We start from the raw sequence: 21,187 nt of genomic DNA on the forward strand, positions 1-21,187 counted from the left end.
AGCTGAGTTTTTAGCAGGACATTCCGGTCATCTTCCCTCCCTCCCCCCGGGTTTCTGTGCCCGAGACCTTGGCAATTCCTCTGCTGCTGCGGAGGGAGGAGCACTAAGCCTTCGGAACAGCCACCACGGGGCGTTCCCAGCCTTATGTGGCTCCGCCTTTTCTCCCAGAGGCCCTCCTCATTGGTCAGTGGGTGGGGCTTCGGGTGTACGGTACACACAGCAGGGCCTCTGGGTGGTGGAGAAAACTGGCCGTCTCATGAATTATGCAGGACGGTGTGTCGCGGGCAGGCTGGGGCTGGGCAGGGATTGGCTGGAGGGGCTGTAATTCAGAGGTTTCCGGAGCTGCGGTGGTGTAGACAGGGAGAGCCTGGGGTTCCGACGTCGTCGCGCAGGGAGCGAGCCCGAACCGGATATTTGACGAGCACCCCAGCTCCGCACTCTCTCGGTGTCTGCTAGGAGAGACCCTGTGGCCTGAGGGAGCCCCGTGGCCCGCACCCCGGCGCAAGCGCACCCCGGCCTGTCGGGCCTCAGCCCGAGAAACAGGTGAAGGGGGTGAAGGGTGGGGCCGCCCCCCCGACGGCTCCCAGGCTTGGGGATTCTGGGGTCACCGGAGGGACTGGGAGCCCCTGGGGTGTTTGGGGGAGTGTGGATGGAAACTAAAGGGGGATAAGGGGATACGAGGAGACACGGAGAGTCGCTCTGAAGGGACAACTCCTGGGGATGACAGGAGCGAGCCTCGGAAGGGACTGGGGACGCTGGAAGGAAGTTTCATTATTCGGAGAATGGGGAGGCGCCGAGGAAGAGCGAGGGGGAGGACCGTCGGGCGAGAGAACTCTAGGTGGGGGTGGCAGAAGTGAGGGACAGCCCCCCGACTTCCTGCTCCCTGGGGCTCCGGAGACGTTCCGGCCACAGGAGAGACTGTCACGCTGGCGGAGATCACGGAGAGGTTGGGGGTCGGTTGAAAAGAGCCTCCTCTCCGCCCCCCGCCACTTCCTTGGCCTTGCCCTGTTCGAGCTCCTTTAGGAGCCAGCCGTGCCCCTCTGGAGGTAGGAATAGGTGTCTCCCCGCTACTGTCTTTTGCTCTGGTTGGTTGTGGGTAGGATTATTGCATAAGAATCAAGTTTCCTGTAGGGAAATTGACAGCCTTGTATTCTTTCTAAATTCCCTCCCGTCTTTTTCTAGGTTAAGCCGTTCTTCCCTCCTCCTCTTTCTAAAAAAAACAAAAACAAAATAACCTTCCTTCCTATCTAGCCAGCTGTAGAGAGAAATAAACCTCTTTTCTCCTTGACATTGTTCTTTATAAACACCTGGTAAACTCGGCCAGAAGATAAATAATTGAGCCCTTGCCTTTACTGGATTGTGGTGTTGCTTAATTGCATAGGACAGAATGCACCAATCAAGAGTGGGAGTTTTCTGTCTCAGAGCCAAGATCTTGGGCAAATGCAGAGGAGAAGGAAACAAAGACAGGTTGGCCTTGGTGAAGCCATGTGTGCAAACTTTACCTGTATTTGAGGGGTGTGGTTGGGCTTAAGCTAGCAAAATTCAGATTGTCACCCAAGTTGTTTTTTTTGTTTAGTACACATCCCTCTGTGTTATAGCAAGTGGGTGTATAGTATGGACACACTTGTTCTTATTAAAAAATGTATGTAATGTGTATCTGCTGGTTTTATTTGTGTGTATATCTAGAAGGTATTTTTTTGTGCGTATAGGTTGTAACTTTTTGGCTAGCTGTGGTTTGAATAAATCAGAGTAGTAAATCATCTCAGTCTTTTAGATGTGGATTTAGACTGTTATGACTTGATTCAGCCAATTTCTATTTTTATTTTATATTAAATATGTCTATGTTCCCTGAGTCAACATATTTATTTCTTTATTACATGTGCCAGGCTGGAGTACTAGCAGAATTTTTAGTCAGGCATTTGCATAGGGGAATGGGGGAAAGAAGTCTGCAGTACAAAAAAAAAAATTATTGTAGATATTGGAGGCTTGATCTTAGTCTCTGTATTTGTTAGCACATCCACCAGAAAGAACCACTAGCAAATCTATGAATCTTTTATATGTAGTTCTTTTCGGAAGAATTACCATTTAGAAACATCCAGTTATGACTTGACCCACAAGGGGTAGATAGTTCATATAATCTTAACCCTATTTTGTAGGTAAGGAAATTGAGGCCAAAGGAACGAGATACTTGTCCAAGGGAGCAGAGGGCCATAGTGGTGGAACTCACAGCTTCTGTATATTTTGTGTTCTTTTGACTATCTATGCTTAAGTATTTGGTCTTGATTTAGAGTGAGTGTAGGCCCTGTTGGGAAAATTGTCAGTGAAATTCTAACATATACCTGGGTAGTGAAATACCACCAATAGCCTGTAAGAATCCATAGGAGATATATAGTAAATAAGAGAAAAAGTACAAATAGGGTTTGCTTAAGGTTATTTTTCTATCTAACTTCTCTGTCTAACTTGGAAAGTAACTAATTTTTTGGTCAGCATAATTTACCATCAGAATTAAGCTACTTGCTAATGGAAAGAGATATTATTTAGGCAAGCTTCTAGGTGAAGGACAGTTGTGACCTAAATGTCATTTAAACCAAAGTGTCTTGTGGCTTGATCAGTGGTCATTTGTGTCTCCAGAAGGTTGCTTTCTTCTCCCTGCTTCTTTGTGTCTTGACATTCAGATGCGAGATGAGACGGAGTACTGACCATTATAACAGACACTTAGTCCAGCAGCTTTTTACCTTATGGTTCTCTCAGAGATGGTGTATAAATATTTACTTTTTGCAACTTAGTGAAAGTTTTGTTTATAGAACTTGCAGTCCACTGAGGCCACTTGATACTTTATCCATACAATGCAACATGTTGTCCTCAAAGAGATGGTGAGACATTAAGCCTGTGCTGTCCAACAAGGCAGCTATTATATATTAAAAAAACGTATAGATAGAGAACATACCGTTATCATGGAAAGTTCTATTGGACACAGTGCTGCACTAAGCACTACAGATCTTTAGAGAAAGGAGAGGTCACAAGGATTGGAGTTGTCTAAGTCTTCTTGCCAAAGGAGAGATTTGATCTGGGTCCCAAATAATGGTTGGAATTTGATAGGTATAAAGAATTAGGGATGAGAAGGTATAGTGGTATAGCACAAACAAAATCCTAGTAGATTAGGAAGGTAAGTAGGGAAGAAGAAGTACCTACTTGTAAGAGGCCTTGAATGCAAGACCAGGGAATTTCAGTTGTCCTTTTATAGAGGCAGCTTTTAAAGATTTTTGAGGCAGGGTACTGGTGTTTAATTATGGAGCACCTACTGTGTGTCAGGCATGTGCCCAGTGTTGGTTCATTCAGAGTTAATAAGTGCACGTGGCCTCTGCCCTAGAGTTGTCATTGAGGCTGACCTTATAAACTGGGCCAGCACCCAGAGACTGGTGTCCTGATTTATCGGATTTGTGTGGGTTAAGTGCAGAAGTGTTTTTTGAAGATTTTTAATTGGCTACAAATCGACCACTTGCATTTTATGTCTTCCATATTTTAAAACTTTTACTATAACTTTTGGGTCATTTATAAAAATCAGCCAAAGAGCACTTGAAGGACATCCTTAAATCCTGAAGCAGCCCTGGTGTCCTGGAGCAGCCTTGGTGAGGTTCAGCAGAATGATGTCCTGAGCTGTTTGAGTCTTTGTTGGTTATGGTGAAAAAAGTTAATGTTGTGGTTTACATATTTGTTGCTAGGAACCTTGGCTTACTATGGTGCACTTTAGTCAGGATGGCGAGATGGTACTTTGGTAGTAAATTGTAATGTCTCCAGTTTTTAAAGGGATTAGCATATGGAAGAATGAATTTCTGTTATGCTCAGTTCTCATTTACCACGTTAGGATTATCGTAACTCTTGGTTCAGATCGGCAATCATATTATAGATTAAGAACTAGTTATTGTGCCAGGCAGGATCCAAAGGCAATGAAACATGGCTCCTGTTTCCAAGAACTGGAGGCATTATTGTGGGGCCCAGGGCGTGTGTTGTATCAGTATGGACTTGGGGCAGGGTAGATGGTAGAATAGTGAGTGGTTCAAGGCTCAGACTCTGGAGTCAAACAGATCTAGGATTGGATCCTGAATCTACCACTTTCTAGTCCAAATCTGAGCCTCAGTTTTCTTATCTGTAAAAGGAGAGGATAACAGTACCTGTCTCCCAGGGCTGTTGAAGAGTCAGTGAAGTAGTACAGATAAAATGCTGTCTATGGCCATGCTACCCTGAACAAGCCCGATCTAATCCGTATGATATTGGTGGAAGCTAAGCAGGGTCAGGCCTGGTTAGTACTTGGATGGGAGACCACCTAGGAAGAGCAGATGCTGTAGGCATAAAAAATACAAAAATAAGGGATTGTAAGCTGACAAGGTCCTTGCAATCTGTGAGGTCAACCAAGGGTTGCCTCGCCTAAAAAATAAAAAGAATAAAATGCTTAGCATAATGCCTGGCATAAATAAGAACTCCATTTTTGTACACAGTTAATAAATTCTTACTAAATGGCTAAGAAAAGAGATTGATTATCTTTAGGGGTGAGAAAAAGGCTTTATCATGTGAGAACCCCTGAATAGAGTTTTGTAGGATGAATAGGAATTCTCCCCACAAAACTGAGTGCTGAACAGGTGCATTCAAGGCAGAGGGAACAGGAGTGTGCAGAGGCTTAATACAGCAGAGTGCGTTCAGGGAGCTCTAAGTGGAAGTTCTTAATTTAGGAGAACTAAATTGAGAGAAAGGAAGCTGTGGAGACACATAGCTCCTATCCCTTCTCATCTTTAATAATTGCGTAAATGTCATTAAAATAAGTTGTTTTGTCCTGTTTACAAAAGTAATAAATGCTACTGGAAAAAATTTTAAATTTATAGAAATATAAACAATGTATATTATATATATATCTTGTTAATAGTTTGGCATGTATTTCTCCAGAGTTTTTGCAGCTTTTTCTACTTACCAATTTATCTTGGACATATGTATTGCAAATTCCTTTTTCATAGCCAAATTAAAAAAATAGGCAAATCTGTCCCCCAAATAAAATAAGGTTTGGATTATCTGGTTTTCCTTTCTGTTACCCCATCCATAAGAATAAAAGACTTTTCTTATCAGCGAACCCGACCTTTGACTTTTTGATTACATCAGACAAGGAACTTTTATTTTGAGCTTTTCTAAGGTAACTATTACTGTAGTGTTGAAATTCTTGGTCAGTGTGTTTGAGAGTTTCCTGGTCCACAGTTGCTATAGGAGGTAAAAGAATGGGCTATGAAGTCAGACTCCTTGGGCTTTCATCCCCATCCATCTCTTGGATCTTGGGTCAGTTGCTTTAACTTCTCTGGGTTTCAGTTTCTCTACTCATAAAATGTGGGTACCAGATCCGAATGGAGGGGAGTTGTGAGGAATAAGCAAGATAATGTATATAAAGTACTTTGCAAAGTGCCCTGGCAGATAGCCAACACTTGAGTGCTAATAATTAAAAACTACTGTATCTATCTAACTACAAAGCCAGGGAAGTTATGATTCACAGCAGCCACTAATGACTCGAAGGAAAAAAGGAGTAATTGGGAGATTCAAACCTAATAGGGAAAAAACTAAATGAAGTGGGGCCAGGGAGTTTACATTATGGTGGAGGAGATGGAGGCCATCACATGAGAGGAATAGGCAAGGCAGGCCAAACATTTCTGTTTATACAAATGTCACCAATGTCACCCTGAAAAGTATCTCTCTGCATCTTCCAAACCGATGATTGCAGCCCATTTATTTAAAGGAATATTCAACGCATTAAAAAGTTATTATCATTTAGGAATTTGAACAGCCTCTTGGAGTCTTTTATGACACAAAAAGTGCAGATAATATTGAAAATTCGAGGAGTAGAGAAGTCAGGCAAGGAGGGTGCAACAGCGTACAGTTTGGGGTGAGGTGGAGGGAATGGTCTGTACGAGGCTGGGAGGTGATCTGTCCCTTTTCATCTCTGTGTGTGTGTACATGTATGCATACGAGTCCCTGTGTTTTCACAGGAGGAGTAAAGTTTTATATTCCCGTCCTGTAACTTTCCTTTGCAAAGAAATTTGTATCCAAAGTAAGCCTTGTGGTGAAGAGAAAGCACTCAGCTTTTCTCTGCAACAATTCTCTGACACCAGCCCTCCAGTTTGGGACCCGAGGAGACAGGAAAGAAGAGGCCTTCCAGTTGTTTCTTGGCCATATGTGGGGCAGGAGGAAGCCAGCGGAGCTTGAAAGAGAAAGTAAACCTTCTGGTAAATAAATGGCTTCCCTATTGTGGAGGAGGAGTGCAAATTATTAGGGGGATGTTTAGGTAATTTTTGTAGAAGACATTTCTGAAAACTGATTTAGATTATTGAAGGTGAGCCCAATTTAGGAAAACCCTGCCTTGTCTGGTGTTAACCACCTGTTTTCCCGCTTCGTTGGTTGATTTTATCAGTTTGTGCTGTCCTAACCTCATTCATGTTATAAGAATTAGAGGATTTGAATCTGGATTTGAGCACCTGCTTAGCTGAAAACATCCCAAAATACATGTTTTTCATGTCTTTTCTAACATTCATTTTGTTTTGCTGTTTAGCAAACACTGTTTTTCTGCCAGAATCTAAAAGCGTTAGACTTTTACTTTGTTCTCCCCTTCTCTCCCAGCTCAATCCACCCAAATATACTTCTCAAAGCCTCAAAACCCAGATGTTAGCTGTGTAATTACCTCTCCTAGAAACCAAAGTGCAGTATTGCATTGAGTTAGCATTAAAATAGTCGGCCTTTGAATTTTTTTCTGCTTGTGGTTTAGACACAATAAATATTTAATCACAGACTGACTGCCTGACAAATCCATTTTGTATTTGGGCCTCTTTTTTATCAGTATGTTTAGGGAAAGCAAATTTATTGTAACATTAACCAAACAAATATAGTTAGGATAGTAACTGTCTAATACATCGGGACAGATGGAATAGTTGAAGCATTCTGAAGCCAAATGTCAACATTTATTCTTAATTCCATGTGTTATTGTCTCTTTGCATTAGAGTGCATAAATAAGAGTGGACTGTTAGTGGGCAGAAGCATGTGGAACACTTTAGGGCCCTAATTACTATGTGGGGGAATCATGGAGCCATCTAAGATTCCCGTTTCTCACGTGTACTATTGTAGTGCCTGATGCTCATAGTGGGGGAGGTCGTGCCTATTGCAGGGCAGAGGGCTTATGGGAACTCTCTGTAGTTTCCACTCAGTTTTGCTTTGAACTTAAAACTGCTCTAAAGAGTAAAATTTATTAATTAAAAAAGTTTTGTTTCTTTCGAAATATCTGAGGTGTCCTGGGTTAGAAGTGCCCTGTATACAGCTATCTGATTTCATAGACTTCTACCTCAGTTTAAGCTTTACAATGAGAGTACCATTCTTTTATACGCAGTGAGAATATTTTCCAAGTAATGGAGAGTGAGACTGGAGGTGGGGGACAGAGAAGACCCCTATCAGTAGTCTCTGCATTAAAAACTGCTTCCCTTTTCTAGGAAAGCTGAATTCGAATCTTCACCCACAGATTTGCAGCAAGAATATATCACTCTTGTTTTCCCGTTCCAGACTTTAGTTTTCTTTGTTGCAAAAGCAGTATTTTAGAAAAGAAGTTTAATCAGTATAAAAAGGTGTGCAGTGTCACTTTGTCCTCTGAACTATCTTCCTGTTCCTTATCTTTTCAGTGATTTCATGTGTCCACATGCAAACGTATTCTTTCTCTTTTTTCCTTTCACAGATTGTAGCAGATATACACCATGACACTGTATCTTGCTTTTGTCACTTTATCTTAGAAAACAGCTCCGTGTAAATATGTTTATATCTGTCTCATGTTTTAAAGTAGTAATAATATAGTAGTAATAATAAATTATTTGTTATTAATTTAATTTATTTAGTTAATCTAATGATAGGCATAGATTGCAGAATCTAAAGACAGAAAACAATGTAAATATTCTCATATTTGTGTTCAGGCACATATGAATAAATCCGTATGTATATACTTTTAATGTTTTAATCATAATATGCATACTATTTAGAAATGTAGCCTTTCAATTAATGGAGTACACATTTCCCCCCTTAAACTTAAACTTTAATTCTGGGGAGAAGTCTAGCCACCTTGTTAAATGAAACCCCAGTGTGAGACTGTCACTCGGGCAGGTAGGAATTATTGCAACTCCTCGCAACCCAATTTTTTTTATATACCTATGATGCCAGGGCCTGGCTTCTATTGATTTCTGCCACTTTATCCCTAAAATACAGCAAACTATTTTGTGTCAGCACCATTACTTCTTTCACAGGTGGGGCGGGGATTGTTTTGGGGGGTTATTGTTCCCCTGAATAGGGGTTGCTCATTGATGCTTCTGTTTGAGTTGTCTATAGCAGCAATTCTAAGAGTATGGTCCACAGACCCCTGGGGGTTTCCTAAGATCCTTTGGAGGGGAGTGTCTTTGAGATCAAAACTACTTTTATAGAATTATTTGTGTTTTTTACTTAGTTGGCCTTTGCACTTATACTAGTATTCATAGTATTTAGTATACTCACAGGGGAAAAAAAACTGATTTCACTTAAGAATGTCCATGATGAAACAGTAAATAGTATTAATTTCATTATCTCTCAACGCTTGAGGATGTGTTCTTTATATATTCTGTAATGGAATGGGAGGCATGCATAAAGTACTTTGCCACATACAGAAGTGGGATGGTTGTCTTAAGGAAAAGCACTTGTGGAATCGTTTGAGTTACGATCTCAAACGTGGTGCTTTTTTTAAATGAAACACTATTTTTACTTGAAAGAATGACTGACAGACCAACTGGGATATTGGTAAACATATTCTCAAAAATGAAAGAAGGGAAGCTATCTTTTCAAGACAAACAACTGACAAAATCAGTTGCCAATGATGGAATGTAAGCTTTTGAGTAAAAATTAGAATTTGAGAAAACTTATATCCATTTCTGTGAGTCTGACAACTTTCCAATATTAATGAATGTCATTTTTTTATGGCAACAAATGTGATTTTTACTGTATAATGAAATGTATCAGTATTTGGGAGGTCTGCATGTCTCTGAAATAGTATTTTCTAAATGATTAGTGCATTGTTTTATGAAAGTATGCACGGGAAAACATTCTATTCAAAATGCAAGATAGACTTGGATCTTAATATAACTGAGTATGAAAAGTTCATTGATAGGGCATCAGATTCCATATTGCATCTAACCTCTAAGAAACTATCAGTTGTTGAGTTTTAGTGTAGTATTAAAGAAGAATATCCAAAATAATTGGAAAAGGCTATTAAGACTCTTTTCCAACTGGTGTGAGGCCAAATTTTCTTCACATACTTCAGCCTAAACAGCATGCTGCGACAGTATGAATACAGAAGCAAATATGAGAATCCAGCTGTCTTCTATTAAGCCAGACATTAGAGAAGTTTCCAAACCTTTAACAATGCCCTTTTCCACTAAATTTTTTTTGTTTTGGAAAATATAGCTATTTTTCATAGAAATGTTATTTTATGTTAACCTGTAATAAGTTTATTATTTTAAAATGAATTAATAGTGTTTAAAATTTTTCTGTTTTAATTTATAATACAAATATTAATAGATATAACTTGCATAAACAAAAACTCTTTGGAGTCTTCAAATTTAAAGCTATCAAAGAGTCCTGAGAGCAAACGTTTGAGAACTGCTGGTGTAAAGCCTTTGGCATGAGAATCCCTGAGATATTTGTTTAAAAAAGAAAAGAAAAAAAAAAATTTCCGTGATTCTGCTTCAGAGAGTCTGATTTAGTAGATCTAGGGTCATTCTGACAGGCAGCCATGTGGTCCTTGGTTTGAAAAATGCTGCCCTAAAGGATCATAAACTAGAATGTCTTCTTTAGATTAGTAAACTCACATCCACAGAGTTTAGAAATTGTTGTTCTGGAGATAAAGGTAAATGGTAGGTAGACATATAGTCTTCCAAGGGAAAATGTTTTGGAGATTTATTTTTATTCTGTTTACTCTTCTTGATATTTATGGACTTGAATATTAATCAAGGATGAATTACAACTATCAAAACAATCATGACTTTACAAAAATAATATTCTGTTTTATCGATAGACTGTCTATGAATGTAGACAGTTTCTGACTGCTTCAATTACTTTCTAAAGACAGTTTAAGAATTGCCTTTAAATAGACAATTCTGGTAAAGAATTGCCTTTAAATTCTATAAAAAGTGTCGTCCTATTTCAGACATGCCATTATAATGTTAACTTTCATTTATTACACATAAAATAAGTAAAGCTCTCATTTTATTTTCTTCTTATATAACAAATTCAAAGAGAATTCTACTTGTCAGAGATCTTATAGCACAGATAAGACTTAAAACAGATCATTTGACACTGCTGGCCTGGGAGTTTGAGGACTTCCAAGTTTGTGTTTTGGCTCTACCATTATCTGCATGGTCTCTTAACATTTGTATTCTTATCCATTAAGTGGAAATAATCTTGATAGGATTGTTACATTATCTTGGGCCAATTGAGTGATTGGAAAAATCCAATGTCAATTCATGCTTCAGGTTAGGTTCTACATGGGTGTGATTTTTATAATTTAGATGGTAAGCTACCCCCAGTGCAAATTGGAATAGTGTTTCTTCCTTATATTCAAAGTATTTTTTTTCCAAGTTATAGCCACTACCTCACTTATTATTGGATTATAATTTTATGAGTAATAGAGCTTTTTCTTAACTGCTTGTGTGAATGCTAGTGGATAAGATTAGCTGTTCTCTGAAGAGTGTTTACATCATTTAGAACGATAATGTTAAAAGGAGGTCACTTATTTTTTCAAGTATATTATTCATTTTGATAAGACTTTCTTAGAAAAACTTGTCTAATTGGAGAGCTCATCTTTCATCTTGAATATTTAAACTTTATGAGTCAGATTTATCTTTTAAAAATATTTTTTATAGAGCTCAATTCATACATTTAAAATTAATAAAACTATATATTTTTTAGAGCAGTTTTAGGTTTCTAGAAAAATTGAGCAGAAAGTAGAGTTCCCTTATACCCCTTTTTCTTTCTCCCTCATGGTTTCTCCAATTAACATTGTGCATTAGTATGTACATTTGCTATGATCGATGAGCCAATTATCATTAACTAAAGTTCATAGTTTACATTAGCGTTCATTCTATCGTACATTCTATGGATTTTTGACAAAACTGTATAATGACATAGATCTACCATTACAGTACCGTACAGAATAGTTTCACTGCCTTAAAAATCCCCTGTGCTCCCCTTATTCATCCTCCTGCCAACCCATGCGACTACTGATCTTTATTATCATCTCTGTAGTTTTATCTTTTCCAGAAAATCATATAGTTGGAATCATACAGTATATGGCCATTTCAGATCGCCCTCTTTCACTTAGCAACATTCATTCAGATTCCTCTATGTCTTTTAGTGGCTTGATAGCTCATTTCTTCTTATTGCTGAATAACGTTCCATTGTCCTTGCTCTACAGTTATCCATGTACCTATTGAAGGACATCTTGATTGCTTCCAAGTTTTGGCAGTTATGAAAAAAGATGCTATAAATATTCCTGTGCAGGTTTTTGTGTAGACATTAAGTTTTTAATTCATTTGGGTAAATACCAAGGAGAATGATTGCTAGGGTATGTTTAGTTTTGTGAGAAACTGCCAAACTGCCTTCCAAAGCGGCTGTACCGTTTTGCATTCTCACCAGCAATGAATGAGAGTTCCTGTTACTCTGCATTCTCATGAGCATTTGGTAGTGTGTTTTGGATTTTGGCCATTCTAATAGGTGTGTAGTGGTATCTCATTGTTGTTTAAATTTGCAGTTTCCGGATGGCGTATGCTGTCAAGCATTTTTTCATAGGCTTTTTTGCCTTCTGTATCTCTATCTTTGATGAGATACCTGTTCAGATATTTTGCCTGTTTTTTAAATTGGGTTGTTCGTTTTCTTATTTTTGAGAAAGTTTTAAGAGTTCTTTGTATATTTTGGATTAGTTTAATTTTTCCTCCTTAAAACTTTTTTTAAATTGGCATAAAATTCTCTTCTAGAATTTAAGCTCATGAAGAAACAAACTTTGAGATGCTGCGGTTAATGTACCAAGGACAAGGAAATCAAGTACTTACCCTTCCCCCCCTCAGTCTCCTGGGTCTAGATAAGGCTAGCCAGAGGACCACAGTCAAGTATAGATTTATGGCCTTTATGTCTAATCTCTCTGCCCTTACGTATAATATGCTGGATGGAGTATTGATTCCTCCTTAATGCCTGAACATTGCTGAGCCTAGGTAGATTGGAATAGTGGAGAAACACTGATTTCTAAATCCTTTGAGGGAGGAGAATCACTATTTTTAGAGGTCATTCTTTTTGAGCTCTTTTAAATCATTTTTTCCCCCATCAGATTAAGGAACAAAAGTGAGAAGACAGTGTTCCAGGGGTTCCTGAGAGCCTCTAAGACAATGAATCCAAGGAAGAAAAGTAACAAGAGGGGCTTGAGTGCCTTTGCGGACTTCTTGGTGGCTTCGTCTTGGGGGTTCAGAAACATTAACTTGATCGAAGGAAAGAGTTGGAATGGTGGGCTGGAGTGTCACCAGTGATCTCTGCATTACCAGATTGCTCCTCTCTCATCATTTTGCTCACTCTTTTAGTGGTATTGGACACAAACATATCTTTTTCCTAGAAACATTCTTCCTTTGGCTTCTGTGACAACATATTTTTCTTCAGTCTTATGGGTCTTCCCCAGATTCCTTTCCTGGTTCATCCTCTACCTGAACACTGATGTTGAGGTGCCTCAGGCCTCTGTTGGGGGCTCCATTTTCTTCTTCTATATTTTCTCTCTACGTTATCTTATTTGTTTGGCTTTACTACCATCTCCAACCTGATGACTATCAAAGGTGCACCTCCAACCCAGGCAACCAGTGGCCTGGGCTTCCGATACCCGTATCCTGCTGCTTACTTGACACTTCCCCTTGGACAGCCTGTATTTGTCTCCTGTTTATTTTGTCCAAAACATAAATCTTCAACTTTCTCACTACAAGCTTGTGCCGTTCTTCCTAACATTCCCCATCTAAGTAACTGGCCTCGCTCCATTGTGCAAATAAAAGAATCTAGGAATGTCCTTCATTCCCCTATTCTCTCATACCTCCGATTCTCCTCAAGTTCTCAGCAAGTCCCGTTGGTCCTACTTCCAAAGTTTTCTGAAATTCCTTTAATTTTCACATCCCGATTTCTGTTCCTACTCTGTGGTAGGCTAGATTCCTTGAAAACCCTCCTGTGCAAAATACCAAGCAGTATTGGGTAAACTGAGCTCTTAAGAAAATATTGCCTCTTCAGAGGCAAAAATTAAATGGAGCCTCATCAAAAAAAGGGGAGAAGATGCCAGCCTACTAGCAGGGGCGGGGGGCGGTGGGCGGTGGGCGGGGTGTATTTACCTATCTCCGTTACTAAGGATTTTTCATTTAACAGCCACAAGACAGGAGACAGGTCTTGGTGAGGAGTGGGAACTGCCAAGTCTCCTGTAAGAATCCCTAAGCATAGACCTGCCCATTTTAAGATTTGAATTTAACATGAAAAGGTCAGTTTTCCTTTAGAGGTCAGAACAAATAGTTACTTCCTCTAAGATGCCTTCCCTGATTATCTAAAGTATGCCAGCCTGACCTCAGTTACTCACTGTCCTATCTTTACTACTCTTATCACAAGTATTAATTATCTTCCTAGTTTGCTTGTCTGTCTTCCTCCATCTCAAGGAGGGCAGAGACCTGTCTGTCCAGTTCACCACTCTGTACCCTGCCCTTGGTTCCAGATTTTTTTTTTGAATGAATAAATGAGCAAATGAGTCAAGGAAGGAGGTTCCTTCTGAGAAACTATAAAATGATGTCACCTAATTTTTATTTTATTTTTGGTACTAAGCATTTCACTTTAAAGCATAATTTTAATTTTTATCTAAGTAATACATGCAAATAATTTAGAAATTAAAGAATACTGAAAGACTTACAGTAAAATAACAGTCTTATGTGCTTGTCGGGGTGGTTGTATGTTGGGCTTCACCGTGGGGTGATTGGGGTGGCCCCGGCTGCTGGGATTCTGGGAGCTGATGTCTATAGCTTCTCGCCTAATCTCTGTTGTTTTAGTTCAATGACTCTCTTGCTCTTGGCTGTGTCTGGTGTCCCCAAGTCCAGACTTAGCTGCCCAGACAATAAGTATTCTGTCTCCTGCTCATTTTGGAGAGAGGTAGTTATTGGGAGGAATCTGAAGCTCTTTGTACAGGTTTTTCAACGAATTCTATTTTCAGCTAAACCTTTCATCGCTGCCTTAACCATACCTACCATCTCCAACTTTGAGCTTTTTTGGGGGTGTTATACAGCATACTTCTGGTTGGAAATCCCTTCTGCAGGCACTTATCGTTCAGTTTTCTCAGCTGTGCTAGGTCAGTTACCATTTCTCCACTTTCTGGATTCCAGAATTTCATTGCTGTCTTTTGTCCACTGTCATCTCATTTCCCATCTTTGTCCTTGAGGTCTCGTACCCATTGCCCCAGCTTTACTGTCACTTTAGTAGACTTTTGGGTCATGTGTAACCAGAAGAGCTATGTCATGTTCTCTTGAGCACTCCTGTGCTTGCGCACGCGATTCCCTCTACTTGGACTGGTTACCCCTTTGTCGCTAGCATTACCATATCTCCTGTAGATCCGCTCCACCTTGTAAAATATATGCCTTCTAGTATAGCACCGATCTATATTCATGTAATCATCTGGTTACATGTCTGCCTTTCTTTCAAAACTACCTTCCTTGACAATAGGGACCAGATGACCCGACTCTCAGAAGCACCATTTCCCATTTTATTTGGGAGTTATGGTCCAGGGGTGCTCCCTAGAGTTTGGCAGTCCTCTTGCTCTGATAGGGACTGTGAATTCTCCAATTCTGTGTTACCCGGGGCTTGGCCAGGCACCTGGTAAAGAGGCACTTGGATGCTCAATGAACCAGTGACACCTCCATGTGTGGCCTCCTTGATGTCACAGGTTGGCTACAGACATCTGAGATGGGACATAATGTACAGCATGGTGACCGTAGTTAATAATACTGTATTGTATATTTGAAAGTGGCTAAGAGAGTTGATCTTAAATGTTCTAATCACAAGAAAAAAATGTTGTAACTGTGAAGTGATAGGTGTTAACTTTTGTGGTAAGCATTCTGCAATATATACATATAAAAAATCATTATGTTGTACACCTAAAACTAACACAATGTTATATGTCAATTATAATAATAAAACTGGGCATGGGAGTGGGGAAGAAAAGAAAACCTCTGAGCAATGATATATTTTACTTCTGTGAATTTTTGTCTCCTGAGGTTACAGTTATGTAATAAACATTTTTTAAAAAACCCTCACACCAAATATTTCTCAGAGTGAAACAGAGTGAAACAACTGTGACCCTACTTTTATGCCTGGACAGATGATTTTCTCTTTGAGGTCAGACTATTTTTCTCCCTCTAACCATATTTCTCCAGTTATAAAGTTGAAGGCTTGATTCACTGCTTGCCTCTTAAGTCACATCACGGTGGAATGAACCCTAGACTAAGTCAGGAAGCTGGGTATTGGATGTTGTTTCCGATGCTCATGTCAGTGGTCTATTTCCGTGTCTGTAAAGTAAGGAAGTTGGATTTTATATATTTTAAGAGCTCTTAAACAAGAACAACAATGGCAGATGCTTTTTATTATTGAGTTGGAGCCCAAATGTCTTGAGGATAAAGCGTTGAAGAGCAGACAATAGATTTACTGTGTTAACAGATTTGCCGTTGGCTCTCGGTTGGGTCTTAGCGCTTTCACTTTGGGAATACCTCAGAATAAACTTACTCATCCAAGTGGTTTTATGTTTTATGAGATACCTCATTTCAGTGTTTACATGTCCATATTTAGTGATGGTATAGTTTCTTAGATTCTCAAATACTACCAACAGGAACACGTCATGAAATGTCCTCTTTTAGATGACAACAGAGTACTAAAGTCTCATTCTTTCAATTTAAGGAGAAACAACTTTACTATGTAACAGTTTAGCTTTATGGGAAAAGCTTTATATTAAAAAAGAAATTCTTTAGAGACTTACATTTCAATATAAATTTTTCTATTGAGAAACGTATATTTGCTTTGTCACTTGTGGTAAATTTACATGAATTATTGCACTGATTTGCTCATGCTTAAGAATGATCAGCTTATGCCATTGTGTGAGGTTAATTAGCTTCGTAAGGTATTTCAGTCTTCTCTGCTAAAAGCAGGTTACAAATTTTTTAAGAAACATTTAAGTTTCGTTCATTTATTCAACAAATATTTGAGCATCTTCTGGGTGCTGGAGAAGTAGCAGTGAACAGAAGAAAGTCTTGTTCTTATGGAACTTACATCTCTAGCAGGTGGTGGTGGAAGGAGATAAAAAAGAAGTTTATGAAATATTGGAGGGTGATGAGTACTGTGAAGGAAAAATCAGCGGAGGTGTATGTGCTGTGTCAAGGGATATTTGTGCAGAGACCTGAATGTAGTGAGTGAGTGAGCCATGTAGCTATTAGGGGAAGAGCTTTCCAGGAATGAGAAGAAAGTACAAAAGACCTGGGGCAGAAATGTCCATGGCGTATTATAGAAGCAGAAAGGAGATAGGTGTGAGCAGAGGGGTTAGCAATGGGAAAGGAGGTCAGAGAAGCATCCAGGGGTAAAATAGATTATCTGGTGGGCCATGGTAGAAGTTTGGATTTTTTTCTGAGTGGATTTTGAGCAGGGGAATGAAACGATTTGACATATTTTGAAAGGATCTGTAATGTGAAGAATAGACTATAGAGGGACAAGGGTGAGATCATCAAGACCAGTTAGGAGTTTAGTGTAGTATTCTAGGTAAGAGATCATGGTGGCTTGGATTAAGACTGTAGCAGTGATATGTTGAGAAGTGGTCACATTCTAGATATATTTTGAAGGTAGAGCCAACAGAATTTGTCAATGGGTTGAATGTTGGTGGGGGTGAGGAGAGGGAGGAAGGAGAAGGAGGAGGCAAAGGAGGAAGAGGATGAGTGAAATTGGAGTCAAGGCTTATTTTTCAAGATTTTTAGCCTGAGCACATGCAAGAATGGAGTTGCCATTTGCTAAAATGGGGAAGATTCTAGGGGAAGTTGGCTGGGAGAGGTTTTTAATGAAGGGGTTAATTTGGGGTACATTATATATGAGGTGCTTGTTAGACAACCAAGTGGAGAGAGATATTGAATAGGCAATTAAATATAGGACTCTGGAGTTCATGAGAGAGAATAGGGCTGGAGATATAAATGTGGGGATTGTCAGTGTATTGATGTTATTTGGAAAAAATGGGACTGGATGAATCATTTAAAAAGTGAGTGCACAGAGGAAAAAAGAGGTTTACTACTAAAATAGTTTTAACAGCAAAGCCTTTTCCTTTGAAACTGCAAATTCTTTTTCATGGAAGTTGGACTCTCTATAAAGATGATATTCCATCACTGTTAGAATGTTGTTCTAGTCACCAAATGCAATAAACCGCCACAAATTTAATGACATAAAATAGCAGCCACAGATACTCATGGATTTGGGGGCTGTAATTTAGATAGGCACAGCAGGGGTGGCTTGTCTTTGCTCCACAATGTCTGCGGCCTCAGCTAGGAAGACTGGAACATCTGGGCGGTCATCATCTGGAGGATGCTTCCTTCGCTCACATATGGTCTTGGGCTGTTGACAAGTCAAAGGCTGATCTCAGCTGGGACTGTAGACCAGGTGCCTCCACGTGGCCTTCCCTTCTGCCTTGGGCTTCTCACAGGATGTTGGCCGGGTTCTGGAGAATGAGTCTTCCAAGAGAATCAGGTGGAAGCGGCATAGAATTGGGAATTGCATGTTGACACTTCGGTCACACTCAGCTGGAACAATCATGGGCTTAGCCAGATTCAAGGGGAGAAGACAAAGATCCCTTCTCTCATTAGGACGAGTATCAGAGAATTTGGGGCCATGTTTTCCAACCATTATAAATACTCTCTGAGTTTGAAGTCCTGCCCTCAGACCATAATTATTTTGGAGGAAGGAGTTCTAACACAGGATCTATGAGTATGGACTCTCAGCCCCAGTCATACATTGTTCCATGCTAAGTGACAAGGATTACCTTAATATCTCTTGCAAGGAAAGTGACCTGAATAAATTTGAGAAAAGGTTCTTCCTTCTCTTCAAAAAGTGTTGATCTATATTATGGGTCTATGACATTGAGATTCAGAAATTTAAGTTTCCTTTCTCTGCTTTATTTCAGTTGCCTATCTTAAAGGAATATTAATCACTTACATGACATTCTAGATCAGTGAATGCTTTTATGACTCTTTTATTTGGGCTTTGGCCAAAGATAACAGAACCCACAGGCTTTTTCCTTCTCCTCCTTTCAGTTGCCTTCCAGCCTGGAAATTTTGACAGGACGATTTGCTTGCCCAACCTACAGTTGTTTCTCAAAGGCTGTACTTCTGTTTTAAAAAGTTGGCAGCTGGCCTCTGATTCCTGGGAGGGTGAGTCCCTCAGCGTTCATAGCTCATCGGAAGGATGCTTCGCTTCCCTCTGGAAAAACTTCCAAATTCTAGGTAGCCAATCATGCAGGGCAGAGCTCATCTTGTTTTCCTAGATGTGGTTTCCATATCGATGCCATGTTTTTCAGTACTGTGGTCATCAATGCCTGTTCAGTAGAAACTTCTGCAGTAGAGGTGGTATTTATGTGTGTATGCAAATCTAGTGAAGGAAACTATACAGGAAATGTTTGTTTGGTGTCTTAAATCTAATATCTAGTTGGAAGTGCCAACCAGAATGACATGTGAGGGGTGCCAGCAGAGAGTTTCTCCTTAAGTGGAGATGGAACCAAAGGAAGAAAAAGCCTCCGCTGTGTGTGGAGGCTACTGTGGGCATTCAGCTACTGTGGGCATTCAGAGTTAAAGCAGTGGTTGGACCAGCTGTGGGTTAGGGAAAGCCTCTCTAGCACCGACAGGAAAAGGACACACAGTGCTACCAAGGGGAAAAACATTTTAGGCCAGAATATCTGTGAGAAAGGAACAAAGTGTGTGGGGGGATGGGGTGAGGGAGAGGTAAGTTGGACTGGATGGAAGACAGGACATTTTGAAAGTCATCTTGAGGCTGGAGAGAGGAGCTGGAGGTGGCCAAAGTTGGCTGAGGAGTTGGGGAGCCTTAGGCGGGGATAAAGATTTTGCCTTTGACAATGAGAAGGTAATTATGTTTTTGAGCTGGGGGAGTGCTGTGGTTTTACTCTTACTAAAAGGTCACTAAGGATCATTCTTGAACTTTCCAAACACAAAAACTGAAAGAGTTGGTCTGCTTCTCAGAATACCTACTGGGTGCAGTGTCCTCACCTGGCTCACTCAGTATAGTTATAATTCATACCTGTAGTTTATTTGTTCAGTATGTTTTTTGAGCACCTATTGTGAGCTGGGCACCGTGTTGGATTCTGGTGGGAGGGGAGTGAGGGGGAGGACACATTAGTCAAAAGCCAAGGCTTTTCCTGCCCTCATGGAGCTGGCAGTCCAGCACAGTGGTTACAAATGCAAATTATGGAGTCACAGTGCTCGGGTCCAAGTGACGGTGATGGTGATATTATAGGGTGCGTGCAGAGGGCCTGTGGAGGGAGGCCTTGGTGTTTTCGAGCAGCTGAAAGGAGAACAGTTGAGTGCCGGGAGCTCAGCCAGCAGGCTGGTGCCAGCCGAGGCAAGAAAGGCAGGGCTAGCCAGGCCATTGGTCATGTTAATAATACTTTTTATATACTGTGGCCAGCTGTGTCCTAAGTGCTTTGTGTGCATTAACTCATTTAGTCTTAACAGTGACTCTGTGAGTCCTGTTTTCTCCCCTTTTTACTGATGAGGAAACCGAGGCAGAATGAGGTGAAATAACTGGCACTAACTCGCGTACATCTAACTGATGGAGCCAGGATTCAAGTCTGGGCTCTGTGGCTCCAGGACCCATGCTCTAGGCACGACACTGTTGTGCCTTCTTATGACATATTTTGGCATGTTCTTCAGCCTAAGAACAATGCAGGGTCATCAGTGGGAATTTAAGCAGGGGAGTAGAAAGATCAAGTGTGTGTCTTGAAAAGTTCTCTCTACAGAGTGGAAATGAACTGGAGGGAGGCAAGTGGCCATGGGGAGACAGTTCAAAGCCCTTGTCATGGCCTAGGTGCATTTTGGCTCCAAGGCTTCTGGCCAGTTTTCTTTGACTCCTTTTCTAGGGGGATCGGTAGAGTTTTTCAGTCAGCCGGAGTACCAATCCTGGACTTTTTTTTACTACTTTTACCATAGCATTTATTCTTGGATCGTGGTAACTTATTAAGGTCTTGAGGGAATGGAACCTGATCGCAGTTTATAGACTGAATAGCCTTTAGAGGCTGTCCAGCCCAGTTGCTCTCCTGGTATCAGAATTACTGCTGTGACATTTCCCAGGGTGAGCACTTGACCTCCATTTGAACACTTAATGGGAACCTGGGAGGTTGTCCCTTACTCTTTTTGCTTTTCAACCAATCACCAAACCCCATAACAGCTCCCTCTTTAATATTTCTGGAAGATGTTCACTTTGAAACGTTTCTGAGGCCACTACCCAAGTTCTGGCCACCACCATCTCTCACCTTGATTATTGCAGTCTGACGGATCTGTCTGAAATGTAAATCAAGTTGTCATTTGTCTGCTTAAAACTTTGCAGATCTCCTCATTGCCCTGTTTCTCAGTATGGCTTCCACAAGAGCCTCCTCCAACCTCGTCTCACACCATAGTCTCCGTATGCAGTTTCTACAGTGTTCTGCTTCATGGCAGCTGCCCGGACCCCACCCCTGGAGATTATCATTCAGTCCATCTGGAGTAAGGATCAGCATCTGGCTTCTCAGAACCCCTTAGGTTATTCTGATGTACATCCAGGGTTGAGCCCTGACCTGTACTCTTATTTGGAGTTTCTTAGTCTGGCCACACATTAGCATCATCTGAGGAGCTTTTAAATATCAAAACCTGGTTCCCACCCTCAGCAATTCTGATTTGGCATCTGGTTCTGGCATCTGGTTCGGTTCCCAGGCATCTCTATGTATTTATTTTTTTTAAAAAAGTATCTGCTCTTATAATTCTAATCTGTGGAGTGGGGAACCTCTGCAGGGTGGAGGGAATCACTCCAGAGGGCAGAGTTC

At 40.5% G+C, this 21,187-nt stretch overlaps 1 protein-coding gene across 2 annotated transcripts in view; it reads left to right on the forward strand.

Moving 5' to 3' along the window:
• Positions 1-258: 258 nt before the first annotated feature.
• STAT3 (signal transducer and activator of transcription 3) overlaps positions 259-21,187 on the forward strand; it is a 48,643-nt gene continuing 27,714 nt past the window's right edge. Inside the window, exon 1 of one of the 2 annotated variants that reach the window (XM_011381210.2) lies at positions 259-543. The gene's annotated coding sequence lies outside the window, so the exon portion shown is untranslated. Of the gene's footprint in view, positions 544-917; positions 1,047-21,187 lie in introns of those variants that run through there. The other variant, XM_011381211.2, reaches the window with a different exon arrangement.

This window comes from Pteropus vampyrus, unplaced genomic scaffold (genome assembly GCF_000151845.1).
Source record: "Pteropus vampyrus isolate Shadow unplaced genomic scaffold, Pvam_2.0 Scaffold432, whole genome shotgun sequence".
Lineage (NCBI taxonomy): Eukaryota > Metazoa > Chordata > Mammalia > Chiroptera > Pteropodidae > Pteropus > Pteropus vampyrus.